Source organism: Acinonyx jubatus, chromosome B1 (assembly GCF_027475565.1).
Source record: "Acinonyx jubatus isolate Ajub_Pintada_27869175 chromosome B1, VMU_Ajub_asm_v1.0, whole genome shotgun sequence".
NCBI classification, from domain to species: Eukaryota; Metazoa; Chordata; class Mammalia; order Carnivora; family Felidae; genus Acinonyx; species Acinonyx jubatus.
This window is the reverse complement of record NC_069382.1, coordinates 32,037,666-32,061,226: the sequence shown is the minus strand read 5'-3', so window position 1 is coordinate 32,061,226 and position 23,561 is coordinate 32,037,666. Positions and strand designations below refer to the sequence as shown.

Sequence of the window (23,561 nt, the reverse complement as noted above, 5' to 3'; positions counted from 1 at the left end):
GTAATGGAAAATTTGGATATATATGTGTGTGTGTGTGTGTGTGTGTGTGTGTGTGTGTGTGTATTATATATAGATCTGTTGTAAATGATACAATTCTCCGGGCGCCTGGGTGGCGCAGCCGGTTAAGCGTCCGACTTCAGCCAGGTCACGATCTCGCAGTCCGTGAGTTCGAGCCCCGCGTCGGGCTCTGGGCTGATGGCTCAGAGCCTGGAGCCTGTTTCCGATTCTGTGTCTCCCTCTCTCTCTGCCCCTCCCCCGTTCATGCTCTGTCTCTCTCTGTCCCAAAAATAAAATAAAACGTTGAAAAAAAATGATATAATTCTCCTGCAGAGTATGGAGTCAGTATTTCAAAATAATTCCTTGCTGTCCTTATCAAGTCTCCGCAGAAAGAGCATTTCAAAAGCCCGTCAGAGTACCAAAAAAGTACAACTCTGAGGAAGCAAGTGCTGGTGGCCATGTAACGATGTGGTGACTTTCTAACACTGGGTTGACAGTAGAATGAAGAACAATCACGATGGAAAGCTATCCAGCAACATGACCCAGCCCTTCCACCCCGAGGTATAGATCTTCTAGGAACGCTCATTCAGGCAACAAGGAGACCTATATGGGAGTCCTGACTGAAGCAGTTTCTAATAGGGGAAAAAAAAAAACAAAACAAAACCCTGAAAATAACCATTGTCCATTAGTAGAAGAATGAATAAATAAATCGAGTTGTAGATAAACAAGAGTATATTACTCAGAGGTTAAAATAATAAAAACACAACAACACACAGGAAAAACAAGTTGTGCGAGGATACGTACCGTAAAATGCTACTTTGCAAAGTATATTTATGAAGAATTTATAAATATTCAAGGAAATAATATATTGCTTAAGGAAAATTAAATACTTGGTTAAATAAAGTATAAAAACATACATTCCAGGGGGAGACCGGTTGGTGAAGGCTATACGGTGGTGGTAGTGGTGGGGGTTCAAGTGTATCTGTAATGTTCTTTTTCTTTTTTTTTTCTTAAAGATTTTATTTTTAAATAATCTTTATACCCAACATGGGGCTCAAACTCACAACCCCGAGATCAGAGTCGCATGCTCTGTTGACTGAGCCAGCCAAGTGCCCTTATAATATTCTTTTTCTTTTCCTTTTTAAAGTTTATTTTTTAGTAGTCTCTACACCCAATGTGGGGCTCGAACTCAGAACCCTGAGATCAAGAGTTGCATGCTCCTCTGACTGAGCCAGGCAGGTGCCCCGGTTCTTTTCCTATTAAAAGAAAAATGATCTGGGTACCTAGGTGGCTCAGTTGGTTAAGTGAACAACTCTTGGAGCACCTGGGTGGCTCAATCAGTTAAGATTAAGCATTCAACTTCAGCTCAGGTCATGATCATGGTGTGTGGGTTTGAGCCCCATGTTGAGCTCTGTGCTGACAGCTCAGAGCCTGGAGCCTGTTTTGGATTCTGTGTTTCCCTCTCTCTAGCCCTCCCCTACTTGTGCTCTGTTTCTCTCTCTCAAAAATAAATAAACATTAAAAAGAAAGCCTACACCTCTTAATTTCATGTCAAGTCATGATCCCATGGTTCTTGAGATCAAGCCCAACACTGGGCTTGCGCTGACAATGCAGAGCCTGCTTGGGATTCTCTCTCTCCCTCTCTCTGCCCCTTCCCACTCAAAATAAAGAAATAAAAATTTAAAAAATAATCTGAAGCGAATACAGTAAAAAGAGATTAAGATTTGACAAAGCTTTGTATTTGGGGATGATGTTGTTTATAATGTTATTCTCTCTAGTTTTCTGAAGTTTTGAAGTAGTTCACATTTTTTTTTAAATCTGGAATTCTAGGTTCCTATAGGAAAATAGGGGCCACCTAATTGAAATTTCTTCCCACACTCTCTAAAACCCATGAGAATGCACACACACACACACACACACACACACACACACAGATAAAACCACCCATAATCAATGCCTTCAGCAAAACTAGGAGACAAAGTACATTAAAATTTTCAAGTGTGGGGGGAAATAAATATCCAAAACCAACAGAGATAGCTACTGGATAAAAGAAAAGAGTTAGATGGGTGCTGCAGGGGAAAGAGGAGACACAGATGATTTGATGTCCATGGGGAAAGCCAAGAAAATCAATGGCAAAACCAGTATGAACAATAAGAGAACTCAATAGGGTAGCTTGACATAAAATAAACATCACAAAAATCAATGGCTTTCATGTATACAATCTACAACCAATTAGCAGGTGTAATGAAAAAGAAAACATCATTTTAGTAGAAACAAAATAGAAATAAAACTCTTAGAAATAAACTAAACAGGGGTGTCTGGGTGGCTCAGTCATTTAATCATCTGACTTTGGCTCAGGTCATGATCTCACAGTTCATGGGCTCAAGCCCTGCATCGGGCTCTGTGCTGACAGCCCAGAGCCTGGAACCTGCTTCAGATTCTGTGTCTCCCTCTCTCTTTGCCCCTCCCCCATTCTCTCTCTCTCTCTCTCTCTTTCAAATATAATCATTAAAATTTTTTTTAAAAAAGAAAGAAACTGAACAAAAAATTTGTGAAAGCTATAGGAAGAAAACTTTCAATTTGCCACCAGTTAATGCATGAATTTACAATGATCCCAATAAGACAGTATTTTTTCTAGAGCTAGACAATTGATTCTAAACTGCCTCTGAAAAGATTGACAAGTAATGGAAGAAGGAACAGGTTGAAAAAGAAAAGCAGTGATGGAAGCTTGCCCGACAAGATAATGACATTCAGTAGAAAGCCTCTATAATTAAGACAATGTGGTGCTCGTACACAAATAGCCAGACAATCCAATGGAACAGAATCAAAAATCTAGAAACAGTCCGAAGTACATGTAGAAGTTTTTTTATTACGACGGCGGCATCTTAAGTCGCTGAAGAAAAGATGGACTTTCTACTAAAAGTAAACTGTTGGGACAACAGTTCAACCATTTGGAAAAGGTAGAATTGTGCGATACTTTAGGCATTGACCCAGGATAAACTGCAAATGAGTCAGAGATCTAAATGTTTTCAAAATGAAAAGTCAGGAACAATGAGAAATCCGGATGAATTCCTTTATGAGTGTAGAGAAAGCCTTCCTATAAATGACCCAAAACCTAGCAACTAAGAAAAGATTGGCAAATTTGGCCATATAATATTAAACCAAATTTTTTCTACATGGGACAATCCCATAAACAAAGTAAAAAAATGAATGACAAACTGATCAAAATGTTTAATATTTAATCTTCTTAAAAGCTCTTTAAAAAATAAAAGAGAAAAACCATTGAGAAAGATGGGTAAAGACAAAACAGATAATTCACAGGTCAACTGTTCCTTAAGCATATGAAGAGAAACTCCTCTCATATAAAGAGATATAAAACTCAAAACCAACAGATGAGGGGAACGTGGCTGGCTCAATCAGTAGAGCATATGACTCTTGATCTCAGGGTCATGAGTTCAAGGCTTGCATCGGGCATAGAGCTTACTTTAAAAATAATTAAATAATAAAAAATAAAAAACTACACCAAGTGACAATCTCACACTTGTTAGCTAGAAAATTTCAAAAGCTTGACAACACATTTGGTGAGAAGATGGGGAAACAGACACTCTCATACCTTTCTGGTAGGGGTGCATAATAGTATGCCCTAGGTATGCACAGTGGTATGGAAAGGAATTTAGAATCGATAAAAACTACATACATTCCTATCCTTTAATGCAACAATCCAACTTCTAGGAATCTACCCTGAAGGTATATTTCCATAATTCTAAATAATATATGCACTAGTTTACTCTCTCTGCATTATTTGTTTTTTTATGGTGCCTCTAAAAATCACACACAAAGCTTAAACTATTGCCCAAAATTGATATGAGGTAACCGCTCACTAATTCTTAACCACTTAAGAAAATTCTAATATAACCAATCACTGCAAAGAATAGTCACTGCCTTCTAACTACATAAACTGCTTTTTAACAATATACTCCTGAGCCGCATTCCATGTTTTGGTTTGAGTGCTCCAAGTTTTCAAACTGTCTTTTTGGTGTGTGCACAATAAACTTTTACTAATTACTACTTCGGTGATTCATTGGTTTTATTTCTGCTATTTATAAACTTTTGACATTTCATGGTGTCAGAAGGGGGATCCACACAGGACCCTCATGGGCTCTGAGGGCTGTGAGCAACCAAGTGCTGTATCCACAGAAGTCATTGAACTCATTGCTCAAAAATATAAAAATTAAATAAATAAAAATTTTAAAGACACAACAAAAAAGTACTCAACATCAAAAAATCATCCTAGATCACGTGAACTTAAAAAAAACATTTGGATTATTTTCTATATTTCTGAGAATTCTAAGAATACTTAATTGACATAAGCACTCCGTATTATTTCTAATGGCAAGATAGTGGAAACCATCCAAATGTCCAAATAGGAGACTGGTTGAATAAATATAATCATACAATGGTATAATCTCCAGTAATTAAAAACAAAACCAAAAAAAAAAAGCATGAATTTTTATGAACTAATTTGGACTCAGAGTAGCATTCAAAATCCCTAAAAAGACAAATAAATCTCCAGCCCCACTCCACACTTGACCTTATCTCCTAGTACTTTCTCTCTAGCTTATTCATCTATGGGTTCCAGGGCTACATCAATGGCGGGCACACTGCTACCTTTGGCTGCTTACACTTGAAAGCCTCTTGCCAACGTTCTCATGGCTTCTCCTTTACTTCTCTCAGGACTTACTCAACTGTCACCTTCTCAGTGAGACACTCACTAGCTGCCCTATCCAAAGTTGCACTCTCCTGACACTTCCTTGCTTTCTCCATGATAAATATTTTTCATTAGCATTTATCACTAGTATATTCTGTATGTTACCTATTTAGTTTTATTATCCATCTCTTGCATGGGAATATAATTCCATAAATTCATAAGGGCAGAGATTTTTTTCGTCTATTTTTTTTTACACCTTAATTCCCCTGTACTTAAGAGAATGTCTGGCACGCAACAAATATTTATGCAATGAATGAATGGATCTTTCTGTTTTTCTGGTATTACTTATTGCCTTTGTTTTCTCCAGTTTCTCTTTCTGACATTTCCATTAGTCGGAAATTAGATCTTCTAGATGGATCCTCTAAGTTAATATTTCTCTAATACTCTCCCCTGCCCCGAAACTAGACAGACTAGGACTGCCTAATATTTTCTTTTTTTAAGTTAGCTCTATGCCCGATGTGGGGCTTGAACTCACAACGCCAAGATCAAGAGTCACATGCTCCACCAACTAAGCAGCCAGTCACCCCTTCTCTATTACTTTCAAGTTTCTTGTCTTTGTTCCTTACTATTAATTTTTTATTGCAGTAGCATATTTTTAAATTGTGACAGTGCCTAATTCCATTTTTTCATAGCGTATGGGTTTTTTTTTTTCCTTTGAGAATATGAATTATAAGCCTTTGATCCTTTCTGATTCTCTGCATTGTATCTGATCACTTAGAATCCCTTTCTCTGGGGCATCTGGGTGGCTCAGTCAGTTAAGTGTCAGGCTTTTGGTTTCAGCTCAGGTCATGATCTCAGGGTTCTTGAAATCAAGCCCTGCATTGGGATCCATGGTAAGCCCTCAGAGCCTGCTTGGAATTCTCTCTCTTTCTGCCCCTTCCCCAGTCACACTCTTTCTCCCTCCCTCGAAAGAAAGAAGGAAGGAAGGAAGGAAGGGAAAGGAAGAAAGAAAGAAAGAAAGAAAGAAAGAAAGAAAGAAAGAAAGAAAGAGAGAGAGAGAGAAAGGAAGGAAGGAAGAAAGGAAGGAAGGAAGAAAGGAAGGAAGGAAGAAAGAAAGAATCCCTTTCTCCATTTCTTTTGATCTCTACGTTTTCATCTTGGAGGCGACCTGCAGCTATCCCTTTAGAGTGAGACACTGAAAACAGACTGGAAACTGACTGGGCAGGGCTTGTGGACTCCTGGGTTCTGTTATCAGATGATTTGGAGAAGAGCTAGTCATTTCATTTCATCTCCAAATGTTAATGTCTGCTCTCTGGGGCTGTTCATTTCCTCCGAAGAAGAATCCATATATTCCCATCGTCCTGAATTCTTGAAGTGAGGCAAGGAAAGGAATTTGGGGAGGACATCTCACCTTTGTTAGCAGATTTTTACTTAATTCACCTGTTTTTAACTGCTCCGTCTGCCATCCCTGTGTTTCTGATTCCCAAGTATCTACAGCAGATTTCTCTAGAGTCAAAACCTCCTCTTTCTTTCTTGATGGTGTAACCAGATGACTGTAAGCATGAGGTAGAAGACCTGACTGTCCTACCACTCTGTTCTGACTTTCAGCCATGTTTTCATCACCCCTCACCCCTTTTGTGAACCTCTCTGGGATTCCCTGAAACAGATAAGCTCTTTAAGCTCTGCTCGGCTGAATCAGTTGCCACTCATTCAACCACTTTCCTCCTTCCCCCAAACTATTGCAATCTCTTGCTTTTTGCAGTCTCCTCCCATATGTTCTTTTCTCTCAGTGGTTATTTACCTTTTCGTTCGTTATGTATCATCTTATTTTTCTTAAGTTTTTATTTAAGTTAACCTACAGCGTAATATTTGTTTCCGGTGTACAACGTAGAGATTCAACACTTCCATACATCACCTGGTGCTCATCACAAGTGCACTCCTCCATCCCCACCCTTATTTCATCCATTCCCCCCACCCAGCTCCCATCTGGTAACCATCCGTTTGTTGTCTAGAGTTGAGTTTATTTCTTGGTTTGCCTCTCTCTCTCTCTCTCTCTTTCTCTTTACTTGTTTATTTTTTTAAATTCCATATGTGAGTGAAATCGTATGGTATTTGTCTTTCTCGGTCGAACTTACTTTGCTTAGCATAATACAATCTAGCTCCACCCATGTTGCAAATGGCAAGAGTTCATTCTTTTTCGTGGCTGAGTAATAGTCCATTGTATATACATACCACAGCTTCTTTATCCACTCATCAGTCAACGGACACTTGAGCTATTTCCATAATTTGGCTATTGTATAAACACTCGGCTACTGCTATAAACACGGGGGTACATGTATCTCTTCGAATCAGTATTATTGTATTCTCTGGGTAAGGTCCTAGTAGTGTGATTGCTGGATCACAGGGTTGTTCTATTTTTAACACTTTGAGGAACCTCCTTTTCCAGAGTGGCTGCACCAGTTTGCATTCCTATCAACAGTGCAAGAGGGTTCCCCCTTCTCTGCATCCTCATCAACATCTGTTGGTTCCTGTATTGTTGATTCTAGCCATTCTACAGGTGTGATGTTTTATTTATCATTTTAGAGGAGTTTTTTTTTTTTTTTTTTTTTTTGGTGGGGGGAGGGTTGGACATAAATGCAAGCTGTCAGTCCGTCAGTTTAAACTAAATGCTATTTAAACAAGATTTAAAATCTGGGCACCGTGACGGGGTGCCTGGGTGGTTCAGTCGGTTAAGCATTGGACTTTGGTTCAGGTCATGATCTGATGGTCTTGAGTCTGATCCCGATGTCAGGCTCTGTGCTGACAGCTCAGAGCCTGGAGCCTGCTTCAAATTCTGTGTGTCCCTCCCTCCCTCACTGCCCTCCCCCCACTCACGCTCTGTCTATCTCTCAAAAATAATAAATCAACATTTAAAAAAAATAATAAATGAAACGTGGGCACCATGAGTGCAAATGTTGGGAAAATTCAGCCCTGGCCCTTTAGTTACTCCACACTAGGGGAACAGACTGACAAATTACAGTAGCCATGAAGTCAGGGGACCCAGTAACCGGATTCCAGTGTTTTATTTCTATTACTAGGATGTTTCCATGGCTCAGTTTTTCTGCCGATAAATGGCTGGGATCTACATACGATGGAATGCCATTCGACCCTAAAAAGGGATGAAATTCTGACACACGTTACAGCATGGATGAATCTTGAAGGCAGTGAAATAAGCCAGGCACAAAAAGACAAATACTGTAGGACTCCTCTTACATGAGGCACCTTATAGAAAACAGAAGGCAGAATGGATGCCCATTGTGCGGAGCTGGGGGGGAGGAGAAAATTAGGAGTTACTGTTTAATGGGTACGGTTTCTCCAGCTTGGGAAGAAGAAAATTTTCTAGTGTGGCTGGTGGTGACAGCTGCACAACAGTATGAATGTATATAATGCCACCTGAGTGGCTCAGCTATTTAAGTATCTGACTCTTGATCTCAGCCCAGGTCTTGATGTCAGGGCCATGGTTTCGAGCCCTGAGCTGGGCTCCCCGCTGGGTGCGAAACCTACCTTAAGAACTTAATTAAATGATTAAAATGATAAGTTTTATGTGTCATAAATAAAATTTGCGATAAACAGGGGCACCTGGGTGGCTCAGTCGGTTCGGCGACCAACTTCGGCTCAGGTCATGATCTCGCGGTTCGTGAGTTCGAGCCCCGCGTCGGGCTCTGTGCTGACAGCTCAGAGCCTGGAGCCTGCTTTGGATTCTGTGTCTCCCTGTCTCTCTGTCCCTCCCTTGCTCATGCTCTCTCTCTCTCTCTCTCTCTCTCAAAAATAAACATTAAAAAAATACTTTAAAAAATAAATGATAAATGAATAAATGAATAAATAATAAAGGAAATAACAATAATAAAATCATAACCTAGGGGTGCTGGATGGCTCAGTTGATTGAGTCTCCCAGGTCATAATCCCAGGGTCATGGAATCGAGCCCCACGTAGGACTCTACGCCGAGTATAGAGCCTGCTTAAGATTCTCTCTCCCTCTGCCCTTCCCCTGCTCCTGCTCATGCACACGTACTCTCTCTCTTAAACAAACAGTGATGATGATGAGGGAGTGCGGGGCAAGCTGAGGGCAAAATACTGGCTGGCACACCCTTCCCCCATGTGGTAGAAGGTGTGTGACAGTCCTCGGACATTTCTGGCTACCCAAGAACAAAGGAAAAGGGTTTAAGTGCTTGCCCTGGTAATGTGGGAAACTAAGGCAAATGAAAAATCAAATTCCCTTACTGCCTACAGCCCATTGACAAGTCCTGGATACCAGCAGAGTAATCTCCCTCCCTCCCAGCTGCCTTGATAATGACACTTTGCTGGAGGCAAAAGAGAACTTTAGCTTAACATCATCCTAACCTTCAGGATCCTGTAAGTCTACTTCCTTTATCTCAACTCCCCCAAGATATATGCTGGCCATCATACTCCAAGTTTATGGCCCCCCAATAAACATCTAAAGGGTCTCATGACTGAGGTTTTATTCATTGGTAATAAATGGTGTTTCCCTGGCAACAGCTAGCCTCTCAAGGTCCTGGAAACCTTGCTTCCAAAATTCCTTAAAGACTTACTCTATCCCTGACCCTCTCCCCACCTGGGGGCATATACTGAGTTACCTGTCACGACCCCAGTGTAGCTCTTCCTGCCCACTGGTCCTGTCCCCGTGCTTTAATAAAATCACCTTTTTGCACCAAAGACGTCTTCAAAAATTCTTTCTTGGTCGTCGGCTCTGGGCCATCCCATCATCACCCCCAAAACTTCATCAATAATAATAATTTTTAAATGATTGGGATGTTTTTGATAGGACACATTAGACATTTTGAAGGGAATACTAAGCATCACTCTTGCTAATTATCACTGAAATTCCTCTTCTGTTAGGAGACGAATTGGCATGGTTCAATCATCCCTTTCACACACAGAAAAATAGAGAGAGCACTACAAATCCAAGCACCTCGGGCTAGGATGACAACCAGGGCATTTCTAGGTAGTCAGGAGGAAATGGAGACAGCGTGGCAAGAGATGGGAAGAGGGGAAGTCCAGAGCATGGCTTACTTTTTGCAGTCTTCTAGAACATGATGCATGAGACTGGATTAAATGTTTAGGGGGAAAAAAACCAGGCCAGTGAAAAAGAAAGTTGGCAAATTCCTTTCAAACTCACTCACTACCAAGCCTTCCTTCTTGATCCTAAAATCATAACATTTCTCTACAAGAATCCGAATTGACCCAATCACAATGGGTTGCAATCGTTAGAGAGCTGAAGACCAGATGAACCATTCATATTGAGTGAACTTTTTTTTTTTTAATGTTTATTTAGTTTTGAGAGCGTGTGCAAGATCATGAGCGGGGGAGGGGCAGAGAGAGCTGTCAGCGCAAAGCCCGATTTGGGGCTCGAACTCAGGAGCCCAGGTAAACTCACAAAAACGTGAGATCTTGACCTGCGCGCGGGCCAGCGGCTCAACCGAGCCACCCAGGTGGCCCATATTGAGCGAACTTCTGGACTTGCTTCACAAATGTGTGACACTGCCCAGGGGTGATAGATCAGGGCCCCCTCTGCAAAAATCACTCTCCTTGTGCGTTACTCAATGCACATTTGTCACAAGACCTCAATGTGAGTGGCATTCCTTGGAGCAGTGCAGCATTGCAGCTTGATGGGGATATACACCTATTACGGAACGGGGTCTGGGTCACCCCGCGGAAGAACCAGGCGGCACTTGGGGATCTTGGAAGGCAGGAGGTTTATTTCACACCGGTGGGCTCAGAGATCACTCTCCAGAGGTCTGAGCCCCCAGCGTAAGCAGAGGGGACAATTTGTAGTCTATGACTTCCGCATTCCGCATTAGTAGTAATTTCGTTAGTGCAGCAAGAGGGGTAGGAAGAAGAACCCGGAAGGGGAGTCTTCGGTGGGGGGCTGGACTTTCCCTATCAGTTTTATCGGTCATCTTGTAACAGATTTTTCCCTATCAGCCAGTTAGCAAAAACCCATCCTGACTGCTCAGAGAACCAGGAATAATAGCATATCCTTCACTACAACATCATCTTTGGGTAGGAAAGGCACCATTTTAACTTCGGGCAACTTCGAGCAACTTCTTTGCTTCTTCGAGCAACTTCCTTGCTCAGTTCTGGAAATCATCCCCCAACCCTAGGCATCCTTTAGTAATCCTTTACTCTTAGGGGATATCTGCTTTAAAAATTCTTTCAGCGGCAAAGAGAAAGCCTTACTTTCCCTAATTTAGCCATTCCTGCCTCTATGCATAGAAGGATGGTATTTTTCCATTCACCGAAGTGTCATTTAATGAGAATGGCAAGATGGGGCTCCCGAAAATAAATTATTAATGAGAACCTTTCCTCCTAGAAGGAAATTAAATGAATAGCAAGTAGTCCGGTTATTAGATTTTAAATGACTTTAATTTCTTAACACCAACTGGAAAGAAAATAACCAGTGTTGTATAATTTTTGATATAGTAATAATAAAGATTTTATTTGCAGTCTTATTATGCAGTGAGAAGGTTACTAAGCAATTTACCAGAGCGTGGGCTGAGGATTGTAAAATCCCATTTACGTACAAATGATACAATGCGTTGCCATGGTGAAGGACCGGTCAAAACAGCATAATGTTCTGACTCATTTGAAATTTATGGAAGCGATGATTATCTGATCTAAAGGAAGCAACTTCATTCTCATCGTCCATGCACTTTCTGGAAAAAAATACAACGCATATCTGGAAACGAAACATTCTAACACTCTGTTCCTCAAACTTGGCTGTATGTTGCTATCATCTGGAAAGTTTTAAAATATACTGAAAGCCAAGTCCTATCCCCAGAGATTCTGATTTAACGGGTGTGAGGTGCAGGCTGGAATGGGGGCGGGGGTCTTGAACTTCCCCCAGGTGGTTCCAATGTACAGCCAAGTTAGTTGGTGTCACATCCTTCTATCCAAAGAGTACAGAGAAAGAGAGCCTCCATCATCACACATTGGTGATTCAACATTAATGAGGGCTTCGTGTTAGGGGTAATGATATCAGTGTGTCTAAGACAAGTGAAGAAATAAAAATACAGAAGTATAATGTAAGTAGAACATTTATTAAAATAATAGATACTAGGACACTGTCGATTAACAAAGTAGTATTCGATTATTTTGTATACATGAGGATTAGATTATATTTTACATATTATATGTCTACTACTAGGATATTTTCATATATGATAGACATATGGAGAGACGTCTAATCCCAGAGTTTATGAAGAGTGACAGTCAAATGAAGTTAATCGGAACTATACTAGTATAACCGGAGGATGAGACCCCCAAAATGTGCCACTTTGGCATAAGGAGTGTTTGGAATTAACACTAATCAAAGCCCAGCAGATGAAGGAACCACTCTTTATCTCCCCCATAACTGCCTAAATTTACATGGAAAGGAGAGCCTGAAACAGGAAGAGAAATATTAAGAGACAAAGGGCTCGTTTGCATAATAGGGCAACCTTGTTTTTCCAAACATCTCCTTCCACCTTCTTGCTAAGGAGCCTCCTCTCCTGTGTGTCCTCCGACCCCTCTCCTTAGCTCACAGAAGCTTCCTGTTGCCTCATTGTCTTCAGAATTCCAGGTCTGTGTGGATTCCCCATAGGTAGCCCATTAAATTTGATTTTCTCTTGTTAATCTGTTTCATGTCAGTCTGATTCTAACCCCAGCTAGAGGGACCATGGAGCAGAGAAAGGGCATCCTTCCCGACCCTACAGTGAAAAATAGATTTCGTTTCCAGAGACTGTCTGGAAACTCATGTATTTTGAAGAAAACCAAGTGCCATCATCTATAAAATCGGGCTGTGGCCAGGTAGAGCAGGAAGTCTTTTTTGTTTGTTTGTTTTTATAATGTTTCTTTATTTTTGAGAGAGAGAGGGAAAGACAGAGCGTGAGCGAGAGAGGGGCAGAAAGAGAGGGAGACACAGAATCCAAAGCAGGCTCCAGGCTCTGAACTGTTAGCACAGAGCCCGATGTGGGACTCGAACTCGTGAATGCGAGATCCTGACTTGAGCGGAAGTCTGATGCTTAACCAACTGAGCCACCAAGGCACCCTGAGGAGGAAATGTTGATCCCTTTGAGCCTGAGTTATTTAGCTTCACTGCATTTTATGGAGGCAAATTGTGATATAGATGTTAACAAATGAGCCAGAAACTGCAGAGATTTGGTCACAAAGGACATCGAGTTTAAATCAATTATCATCAGCAAGAAAACAACTCACTGGTGTCTGATGTGAAATGTTGGGGTTCGGGAGCGAACCGTCAAGAAAGAATTCTTGGGACGTCTTCAGTGCAAAAAGGGTGGTTTTATTAAAGCAGAGGGACAGGTCCCGTGGGCAGAAAGAGCCACACTGGATTTGCAGGGAATGACTGATTATATGCATTCCAGCTGGGAGGGGGTTAGGGATGGCGTCAGTCTCTAAGGAATTTGGAAGCAAGGTTTCTAGCACTTTGAGGGGCTAGTTGTTAAGAAAAGGTCATTTACTAGTATCTGGTAAAACCTCAGGGGTGCCTCGGTGGGTCAGTCGATTACGTGTCCAACTTCGGCTCAGGTCGTGATCTCATGGTTTGTGAGTTCGAGCCCAGCAACGGGCTCTGTGCTGACAGCTCAGAGCCTGGATGCTGCTTCACATTCTGTGTCTCCCTCTCTTCCTCTGCCCCTCCCTCACTCTCACTCTCTCTCTCTCTCTCTGTCAAAAAGAAACTTTAAAAAAATTTTTTAAAAATCCTTAGTCATGAGACCCTTCAGATGGTATCAGCGGGCTTTATGCTTGGAGGATGATTGCTAACATATATCTTGGTGGCCAGGTAGAGATAAAGGAAGATTCGAAAGGGATTTTTACAGGGTCCTGGACGCTGGGCTAATGTCAAGCTAAGGTTGCCTTTGCCTCTAGCAAAATATTAACATTGAGGCAGCTGAGCTCCTTGAGGAAGTTCACTCTGCCTGTCTCAAGTATTTGTCAGTGGGCCACAAAGGAAATTTCCTTTTTTCTATACTTCTTTGGCCTTTGTTCTCCACATCAGTGTCGAGGTCATATAAAGCATTTCTTGAACACCCGCTACCTGCAAAGCAATGAGCTTTTTGAAAATGGAGGAGTGAGGACTTTGTAATTTCATTGCTTAAAAGTGACCCAAGGCAAATATAGGTGAGTTGTAGCATTTGCTCAGTATGATGAATGCATGTCTTCTGTTTTATTCTTTATACTTTTTACATATGTTTAAAATATTCCACTTAAGAAAGGCTGAGTCAATACGAAGTCAACATTTAAGAAGTCTGCAACTGAGAAAGAAGACAGCTACATAAGCCATGATAATATAAATGTGAAAATAACGAGCAGCATGCAGTAATAGAGGAATTCTCAGTCTTTTAACAATTCAAAGCAGGTGCTCAGTCGACGGCTTCCTATATGGTGATTTAGGGATTCGGGTTCTGCCTTCTCATGGCCCCACCATTTCCTGCAGCCTCTTGGCCCCTCACTGGATCCTTAGCACCCGGCCGGCATTCTGGCAAATAGACTGGAGGATTGCACGGCAGGTTTCTATGAGCGAGACTCCGGTCGGGCACATGTCATTCCTGGTCCCATTGTATTGCCTAGAACCCAGTCACATGGCCAGGCCTTAGTGAAGACGGGGAGATACGGTCTGGCTCTTTGTCCAGGGGGAACAGGAAAAGGCTTTGGTGAGCATCTGTGCACAAAAGCGAGAAGGTAGAAAATACGTTCCATGCAAGGACCAGAGAGTGAAAATGGAAGGGTGGGGCTGACGTCCGGCCGGCAAATACGGGAAGGATATGCACGTCGCTGAAACAATGACATACCTCTGGACTAGTTGAAAAGAGCCACCAATCCCAGCCCCTGAGTGCCATCCCAGGTGCCGCCTGAGCTGCCTGGACCTCCCTGCCCCGGCGAGGCCCCTGCAAGGCCCTCCTCCAGTGCCGTGGCCTTGTCAATTTGGGCCGATTGGTGCCCAGACTCTACTGGCCGTTACACGTTTCGAACATCATGTCTGAATATAAGATTGCGAGAGGGACCGATGGCAGGCTTCGGGGAGGTGACCGAGGGCCAGCTCGCCGGTGTCCTCAAATGCCACACCGTGAAGTTTGGCTTTTTTGTTCATTAAGAGGGGGGCGAACATTCGTCACAGACATTTTTGAGTAGGCAAGGGATATGATCAGAGCTCTGCTTAGTTCTGACAGCAGCTAATTGAGAATAATGTGAAGAGAGAGGGACTGGAAGCAGAGGTTTAATGCTCTTTGTAAATGAGTGACACCGCGTTATTAAAACAGCGGGGAGGCCACATCTAATTGGTTACTACCGTTGCTCAGGTAAGGAAAATATTTGCAACAAACTGGATCAGACCGGACCTTATTACTTCGTTCTAATTGTCAATGTTTATAACTGTGATTGCTGTCACTGTGTCTGGGTGAGTGGCAACGTCAGTCTGAGGCATTTTTCCGAGGGCTCTGGTGGCGGGACTCGCAGAGGGTCACTGGGTCACCATCCTCCATGCACTTTCCCAGAGAGCTCTGTAAGGGCAAGGACCTCTCTGTTCTGCCTGTTATGTGACGGAAGTGTCTGGGGGTTCCCCCCCAACATATGTTCCTTACGGACCACACCCACACATACGCACACCTGAGCGAGCGTGCACATGTACACACGCATGCACACACACACACACACACACACCCAAGATCCTGACATGTAACAGGGAATCCTCTACCTGCCCTCGCCTGTTAACTGGAACCTACTGGTTCCAGCGATCCCGGCCCCACATCCCAGAGAGTGGGCATGATTTCCACTCTTTCCTTCCTAGTTTTCCGAGTGACTGCCTCTGACTTAAGAATCAAAGCCAGACCGTTCTTGCTGTGTATTTCTGAGGCCATGGTCTTTCCCGGTTGCCCCAGACCAGACCCTTCTCTTCCCAGCCAGGCTCTGGAAATGAACCATGTTCTCCCTGCCCCTGCCTGGGCTCTCTCTGAGAGGGCTGGCCCGTCCTGGGGGCTACAGGTCTCTCCCCAAATTCCTGCTAACATTTTACTAACGTCCCCTGCCCAAAACGCGAATAGACCCTTCAGTCTCCGTATGTTCGCGTGATTTGTGCAACGCGTGTTTTAGTCTGAAGCTTACAGAAACTGTCTGTGGACCACGTTCTCCATAATGCCTTGCTCGGTGCTCCACACTCTGGTTGACGAGAATGACGCAGGGGTAGAGCACTGAACTAAAATCATAGACCACAGGCCCCTAGCTGCGACTCTCTCCAGCTCATGGACGCAATTCCTCTGGCCTCGGTTTCCTTCTCTGTCAGACGGGGGAGCAGAAGTAGACCAGTGCTTCCTCAAACGCCGTCCTGTGGAACTTGGTTCTACAGGGAAATAATGGGTTATGCGGTGGACCAAAGGCCTCTGGGAACATGGGGGTGCTTTTGTAGATGTGCAGATTTAGGAAACAAGACAAACACAAATAGACTTCCTGACTGCAGGAATTCTCAGAGCCTTTAATGTGACAAGGCTTTGTAATAAAATGAAGATGTGATACGCAACGTTAACCGAAATTATTTGTCCATGAGGCCCTTTTGTCTTAGAGCCCAGATTTTGCCTAGACTAATCTCAGATTCCCCTCCATTCTTAAAGGGCCTCCTCAGATGACACGACCTCCAGAAAGGCTGATGCCTGTCCTTTTCTTCTGAATTTCTACACCGTGTCAGTTCGAGCATCTATGGCACTTCCCGGCATTTACCTTGAACTTGCGGATGCATCTGACTCTTCGGTTACGGTGTCATCCCTTGTGGGCGTGCACAGGTCTGGGGATCTGTGCACCTGCCGCTCTAGGCCCCGTGCTTCATCCCGGCAGCGGCAAAGCTCTACTCGTCAATCTCAGACCCCAGCACTTGGCTCTCTGGGCCCGCCTCCTCGGAGCCTGTCAGCTCTCACACCTCCCTGCGCACTCCCCAGCCACTGTTTGGATCTCCCTACGTCCTCCACATCGTTGAAGAGCAATCCAGTTAGATACAACGCTCGTCCTGACATTGCCAGCTTAAACCCCAGCTACAGCAACCTCTTATCCACAGGATGAAACCCAGACTGGCCCCAGGACAGAGGCGTTCATTTTCTGGCTCCTACCTGCCCCTCTGGTACTATCCTGCAGAGACACTAGATCGCACACATGCCTGCGTGTACGCTCCTAGTGCTCCTGCAAAGATGGTCATTCCTTGACCTGGAACGTCACCTCTCCTTTCCTCCTGGGTGTTCCGCACATGCTCTCCTCCTCATCCAAGAAGCTACCTCCATAGCTGTCTTCAGCCCAGCTGTAGCTTTCTACACTGTATGAAATGTATGATCACATTATATTGCAGTCATTTGTGTGCATTTCTGTCTCCCCTCTTCCCCCCCCCCCCCCCCCACTAGACTATGAGCCTCTTCATGGCCCTGAATCTATGATTGTATCCAAAGTGCTGGCACAGTGGCTGGGACATAGGAAACCTTTTTTTTTTTTTTTTTTTTTTTTTAAGTAGGCTTCACGCCCAGTGCAGAGTCCAACATCGGGCTTGAACTCACGACCCTGAGATCAAGGTCTGAGCTGAGATCAAGCTGTCAGCACAGAGCCTGCTTTGGATCCTCTGCCCCCCCTCACTCTGCCCCTTCCCTGCTTGTGCAAGTACATTCTCTCTCTCTCTCTCAAAAATAAATAAGCATTAAAAAAATTAAAACCTAGGCTTCACTGCCCACAGGGCCAGAGTATTCTAGAAGCCTAATTTCCAGTTACTGGTAGAAAGTCTGTGGATATCGCTGTACTTACATCTTAATCTCCTAATTTATCAATTAGCGCAGGAGAAATTTCTCTCCTTTATTGTTCATAAATGTTTACTGAAATCATAATTGTGCGACTTATTTTTTAAAGTTTATTTCTTTTCAGACAGAGGGAGAGAGAGCGAGAAGGAAAGAGAATCCCAAGCAACGTGGAGCTCAAACTCACAAACTCGGGAACTGTGAGATCATGACCTGAACCAAAACCAAGAGTCAGACACTTAACCGACTGAGCCACCCAGGCGCCCCATAATTATGCTAATGTGAAGGAAACCTATGCTTGGTTATAATTGTACTATATTAGTCAGAGTCCAGTCAGAAAACCGGAAACCACACTAGGCTTTTCAAATTGAGGGGATTTAATACAGGGGCTTGGTTACACAGGTATTAAAAGACTGGGGCATTCATAATGACAAGAAGCAGCAACCACCTCTAGCACAAAAGTGAAGAATGATACCAAAACCAAGGAACTCAGAGAATGGTTGGCCATGTTTCTTGTTAGCTTGGCTAGAGCTCAGATTTCCGAGCAGGCTACTACAGGCCACTTCAGACCTCTGAAGGGTGGGCGTGACACAACAGGTTCTAGAAGTACTGAAAGAAGCTGAGGGGCCGGCTTGAGCTGCTGGATATGGAGGCAAACAGGGACTCGAAACAGGAGGGAAATCCGCCCCCCGCCCCATCTCCCACTGGCGCTCTACTTGGTGACAGGTCACCTTGCGTCGGGATGCAGAACGGACCAGAGGGGAGGGCATCTAACTTATAGGGTCTCAGCCCTAACGTCAGACAGCCAAGCACTGCAGGGTGGACTTGGGACCAAGAGACCACAAGTGAACACTCAGCACAAACACTTCATGCTGCACGAATACCCAACGGACTCATCATATACATCGAGGCTCAACTCACGGCGATGGATTTGAAGAGTCATACCATTACTATTGGAAGGGAAGAATCACAATGGATGGTGGCCAACACGCTTCTTGATATCTACATGTAGGTCTCCCTGCCTTCGTTTTCAGTTTGGGCATTATGATTTTTTTTTTTTAACCTAAAGTGGAAGCCAATTTGGATCTAAACCCGTGTCTGAACTCACCCTTCTTATGCCCTTATTAATGATGATAAGGCAAAACGATTTCAGGCTAGGAAACTAAATTTGCAATTTTTGCACCACTGAATATATTCAGGGAAAACATGTCATTTCAGTGATTGTAATATCAGACATCATGCTATTTCTGGCCCAAGCCTTTGTTTTATAAACGTGCAAAGCTTTCTGTAGCCACCCTTTGTTTCAAAGGCCACTCTGATGCAAAGATTTCAAGCACATAAAAACCCATAATAAAGCCACATTGGTGCTTTCCAAAGAGCTCATGTCTGTGACTAAAAAAAAAAAAAAATGAAAAGCAGATGGTAAATATTTGCCAGAGTTGGAAAAAGAAAACGCCCGAGTCCTGGAGCCCCAAGCCCACTTCCTTTTGTTTTGTTTCACCAAATGGTGCCTCTCAAAACTGTTCTTATTTCAGTTCCACGAGGAAAAAAAGTTAATTCATTCTTAACATTTCAGATCTCACGGCTCCACGATTCTCTGGACTTGAGGAGAAATGAGATGTCTCGGGGCCCAAATCCATCCAGCTCTTCTGAGCACAGTAATGTGTTTAAATAAAGTGGTTCAGAAATTTGCAGTTAGGTCCTACACACCGAGAGGTCATGGTATAAAGAAAAGTTCACACATTTTGCTCAGCGGAAAGACCTTACATAAATCATGGCACCTTTTTTTGGAAACCAGTGTTAACAGCCATCCTGACCGTGCATTTTAAAAGCCTCCTTGACTGCTGTTACTCACTCAGGGGAAGGAGTATATAAAAGGAAGAAAATCCTAGAATGGTTAGAGAGAGCTCAAAAGGAGCGACAGCAAAATGACAATGCAAATGCACGCTGTCCTTTAAAACCATCGCAGTGGGAGAGAATGTGACCATTTTGGTGACAAGGCCATTGGCAAGTGTTTGGACGGCCATTCTGAATCTTTCTGAGCTACTTTCAGACACGTGACTTTCACAAAAAGCCAGTTTAATAACTTTCTTCTCAACCTTTGGTTTGGTTTTTGTTTTTGTTTTTGTTTTGTGAGCGAAGGGCATTGGCATAGCTCAGCGTGTTACCAGATTTCAGTTCCCATTTTTGACAGCTATCTTAAAAGACAAACATTATTTATCTATTGAGAATGCTCCTAAGAATGGGGCTTCTTTCCGAAAACAATTCCAAGATAAATGTCCCAAGGTATTTTGCATCTTGGATATAATCTAAGCCTTGCTTTCCAATGTTCCTGCCCTGAAAGGAAAAAAGTCAGTGGAATGTTCAGAATCTGCTATTTTGCGAAAGAGCCGGTCACAGTGTTTTATAGACCACGTACTCTAGCCGTGCCTTTAAGGTTGGAAAAAATTTCAACAATCTTCCCCAGCATTTTTTTATCACTCACTTACCAATTCATTCGAATGAGATGTTTCTCCAAGATGAGTTTCCCAATGATGGTCTCACATCCGGGTACACTCCAGAAGATTCACTGCAAAGAAAGGCTCGCAAACTTGGAAAAGTGTTTTATTATTGTTAAATGAGTCCTGGAATGTAATCAAAGATGGCAGTAGGATAATTTCTCACCAAGTCAAGTGACTGCAAGGAAACCATCAGGCCAGCAGAGGATAAGCACTTCCTAAAAGTAAATATTTGGTGGTGATGGCTTATGTTCTTCTGTATTAGTCTGTTTGGGTGATCATAACGGAATACCACCGGCTTTGTGACTTAAATACCGGAAATTGCTTTTCTCACAGTTCTAAAGGCTGGGAAGTCCAGTATCGGGATTCCCACAGGCTTCAGTTTCTGGGGAGAGCTCTCTTCCTGGCTTGCAGACCACTTTGTTCTCACACGGCCTTTCCTCTAAATGCACGGGGACAGAGTGAACCCTGGTGTCTTTTTTTCTCTTCCTGCAAGGGCACCAGCCCCGTCAGGTTAGGGCCTCGCCCTCATGACCTCATTTGATGTTTAACATTAAGCCTCACAGGCCCCATCTCCAAATATGGTCATGGTGGGGTTTCAGGCTTCAATATATGAATTGGAGGGTCTCAAACATGCGCTCCATAACCCCTCCTTTTTTAAAAAATGTATTTACTTATATTGAGAGAGAGGAGTGGGGGAGGACAGAGAGAGAGGGAGACAGAGCATCCCAAGAAGCTCCACACTGTTAGCACAGAGCCTGACTTGGGGCTCGAACCCACAAACCATGAGATCATGACCTGAGCCGAAATCCAGAGTTGGACACTTCACCGACTGAGCCACACAGATGCCCCATAACCCCTTCCTTTTGAGCACTCATTTTCACTGAGTCAAGGAGGCTCAGGGGGCGCCTGGGTGGCTCAGTCGGTGAAGCGTCCGACTTCAGCTCAGGTCATAATCTCATGGGTCGTGGGTTCAAGCCCTGGGTCAGGCTCTGCACTGACAGCTCAGAGCCTGGAGCCTGCTTCGGATTCTGTGTCTCCCTCTCTCTCTGCCCCTCCCCTGCTCGTGCTCTCTCTCTCTCTCTCTCACAACAGGATCCGCTAAAAGTGATGCCCAGGTGAGCGAATGAAGGTCAGAACAAACATCAGAATCTGAGAAAGAATCAGCAGCACACCGACGTCAGAAGAAATTACGGAGTAACTTAGTTCAAGCTTCTCACCTGGTTGATAAAGAGAGAAAACAACTCAGCAGGAGGCGAGCGGTGAGGCTGAAACACCCACGGTTGTCCACCACGGCTGGGCCCTGGCAGGTTTGGCAACCACTGTGGAGTCCTGGGCCCTGACCTCGTGGCTGCTGTCCCTTGGGCCACCAAACTGGGCAGCGATACCCCTCACCTCAGTGAGGGACCCTCAGCCTACTTCCAACTTCGTGGCTCTCTGGCACTCTTTCTGTCATATTCCAAAACACAAGTCCATTTTTGGAAGTAATTTACAAGGTTAATATTCTGAGCCACCCAGTTCCTCCAGCCTCCACGTCCCCATCAGCCACAGAGCAGACATTTGCCCGGCCTGCCTGCTTGCTTTCTTTTCTTTTTCTTTTTTTTTCCTTTTCTTTTCTTTTTTTTTCTTTCCTTTCCTTTCCTTTCTTTTCTTTCTTTTTTTTTCTTTCCTTTTCTTTCTTTTCTTTTCTTTTCTTCCTTTCCTTTCCTTTTCTTTCTTTTCTTTCCTTTTTTCTTTCTTTTCTTTTTTCTTTCTTTCCTTTTCTTTCCTTTTCTTTCTTTTTTCTTTTCTTTTCCTTCTTTCCTTTCCTTTTCTTTCTTTTCTCCTCTTTTCTTTCTTTTCTTTTCCGTTTTCTTTCTTTCCTTTCCTTTTTTCTTTCTTTTCTTTTTTCTTTCTTTCCTTTCCTTTCCTTTTTCTTTTCTTTTCCTTCTTTCCTTTCCTTTCCTTTTCTTTCTTTTCTTTCTTTCCTTTTTTCTTTCTTTCCTTTCCTTTCCTTTCTTTTTTCTTTTCTTTTCTTTTCCTTCTTTCCTTTCCTTTTCTTTCTTTTCTCTTCTTTTCTTTCTTTTCTTTTTCGTTTTCTTTCTTTCCTTTTCTTTTCTTTTCTTTTCTTTCTTTCCTTTCCTTTTCTTTCTTTCCTTTCCTTTTTTCGTTCTTTCCTTTCCTTTTCTTTTTTCTTTTCTTTTTTCTTTTCCTTCTTTCCTTTCCTTTCCTTTTCTTTCTTTTCTCTTCTTTTCTTTCTTTTATTTTCCGTTTTCTTTCTTTCCTTTTCTTTTCTTTCTTTCCTTTTCTTTCTTTCTTTTCCTTTTTTCTTTCTTTCCTTTCCTTTCCTTTTCTTTTTTCTTTTCTTTTCTTTTCCTTCTTTCCTTTCCTTTCCTTTCTTTCCTTTCCTTTTTTCTTTCTTTTCTTTTTTCTTTCCTTTCCTTTTCTTTTTTCTTTTCTTTTCTTTTCCTTCTTTCCTTTCCTTTCCTTTTCTTTCTTTTCTCTTCTTTTCTTTCTTTTCTTTTCTCTTCTTTTCTTTCTTTTCTTTTCCATTTTCTTCCTTTCCTTTCCTTTCCTTTCCTTTCCTTTCCGTTCCGTTCCTTTCCTTTCCTTTTCTTTTCTTTTCTTTTTTTGGCTTCTCATCATCAGAACACCCTTCCTGTGGTTCTGGAATCCGCCATTCATCGTGTGACTCTTGGTAGTTGGCAAAATGCCATCTCACCACGGAAGCCTCAAATTCAAATGTGGACAGTTGTCTTCCCCTGGCCCCGATAGCTGCGGCTTGGGGGTGGGACTAGGCCTTAGACAACTGGATGATCCCCCTGGATTTTACTCTAGAGGAAATGATGCACGGAATCAGGACCCCCCTCAAAGAAGTCTCCCCTGATGGTGGTGTCAGCTGTGGTCTGCAAAGGGCACCTAGCTTCCCCTGGTGCCGTAGAGTGGCCCCAGCCAGCCTCTCCATGGGGCATGCTCTGGGGCTCTGACCCTCTGGTCTTTCTCTATTGCTTCATTTCTATTTTTCTCCAGCCTCCCTGTCCCTTCTGAGCTCTCTGATAGCCATTTAATAACTTCCATTTCTGCCTGAACTAACCAGAGGTGGCCTCCGTTTGCAAACTAAGAAGCCTGAATAGCCCGGTAACTCAGGTTCTGATACTCAAACTGGATATGGAATTCTAAGCCAGAAGAATGATCAACAATGCAAAGTAGGGGCACCCGAGTTGGCTCAGCCAGTTAAGCTTCCAACTTCAGCTCAGGTCATGCTCTCGAGGTCCAGGAGTTGGAGCCCCACGTTGGCCTCTGTGCTGACAGCTCAGAGCCTGGAGCCTGTTTCAGATTCCGTGTCTCCCTCTCTCTCTGCCCCTCCCCTGCTTGCACTCTGTCTCTCTGTCTCTCTCAAAAATAAATGAACATTTAAAAAACATTTTTTTTAATCTAACCTAACAGTAATCATTGAGTAAGAAAGCTGGGCACGAGCCTGATTTGGAACCAATTGAAATATAAATACAAAATAACCCCCAAGCAATTTTTTTCTTTTGCCCCAAGGCTTCTCGAAGGTCATGG

General features: G+C 43.2%; 1 long non-coding RNA gene across 2 annotated transcripts in view; it reads right to left on the bottom strand.

Moving 5' to 3' along the window:
- Window positions 1-23,561, bottom strand: part of LOC113604685 (uncharacterized) — a 110,803-nt gene that overhangs the window by 10,109 nt on the left and 77,133 nt on the right. The window contains exon 3 of one of the 2 annotated variants that reach the window (XR_008295939.1): window positions 19,631-20,089. The exons of the other annotated variant lie outside the window; for it this stretch is intronic. This is a non-coding gene — a long non-coding RNA (uncharacterized LOC113604685). Of the gene's footprint in view, window positions 1-19,630; window positions 20,090-23,561 lie in introns of those variants that run through there. 2 annotated transcript variants of the gene reach the window in all.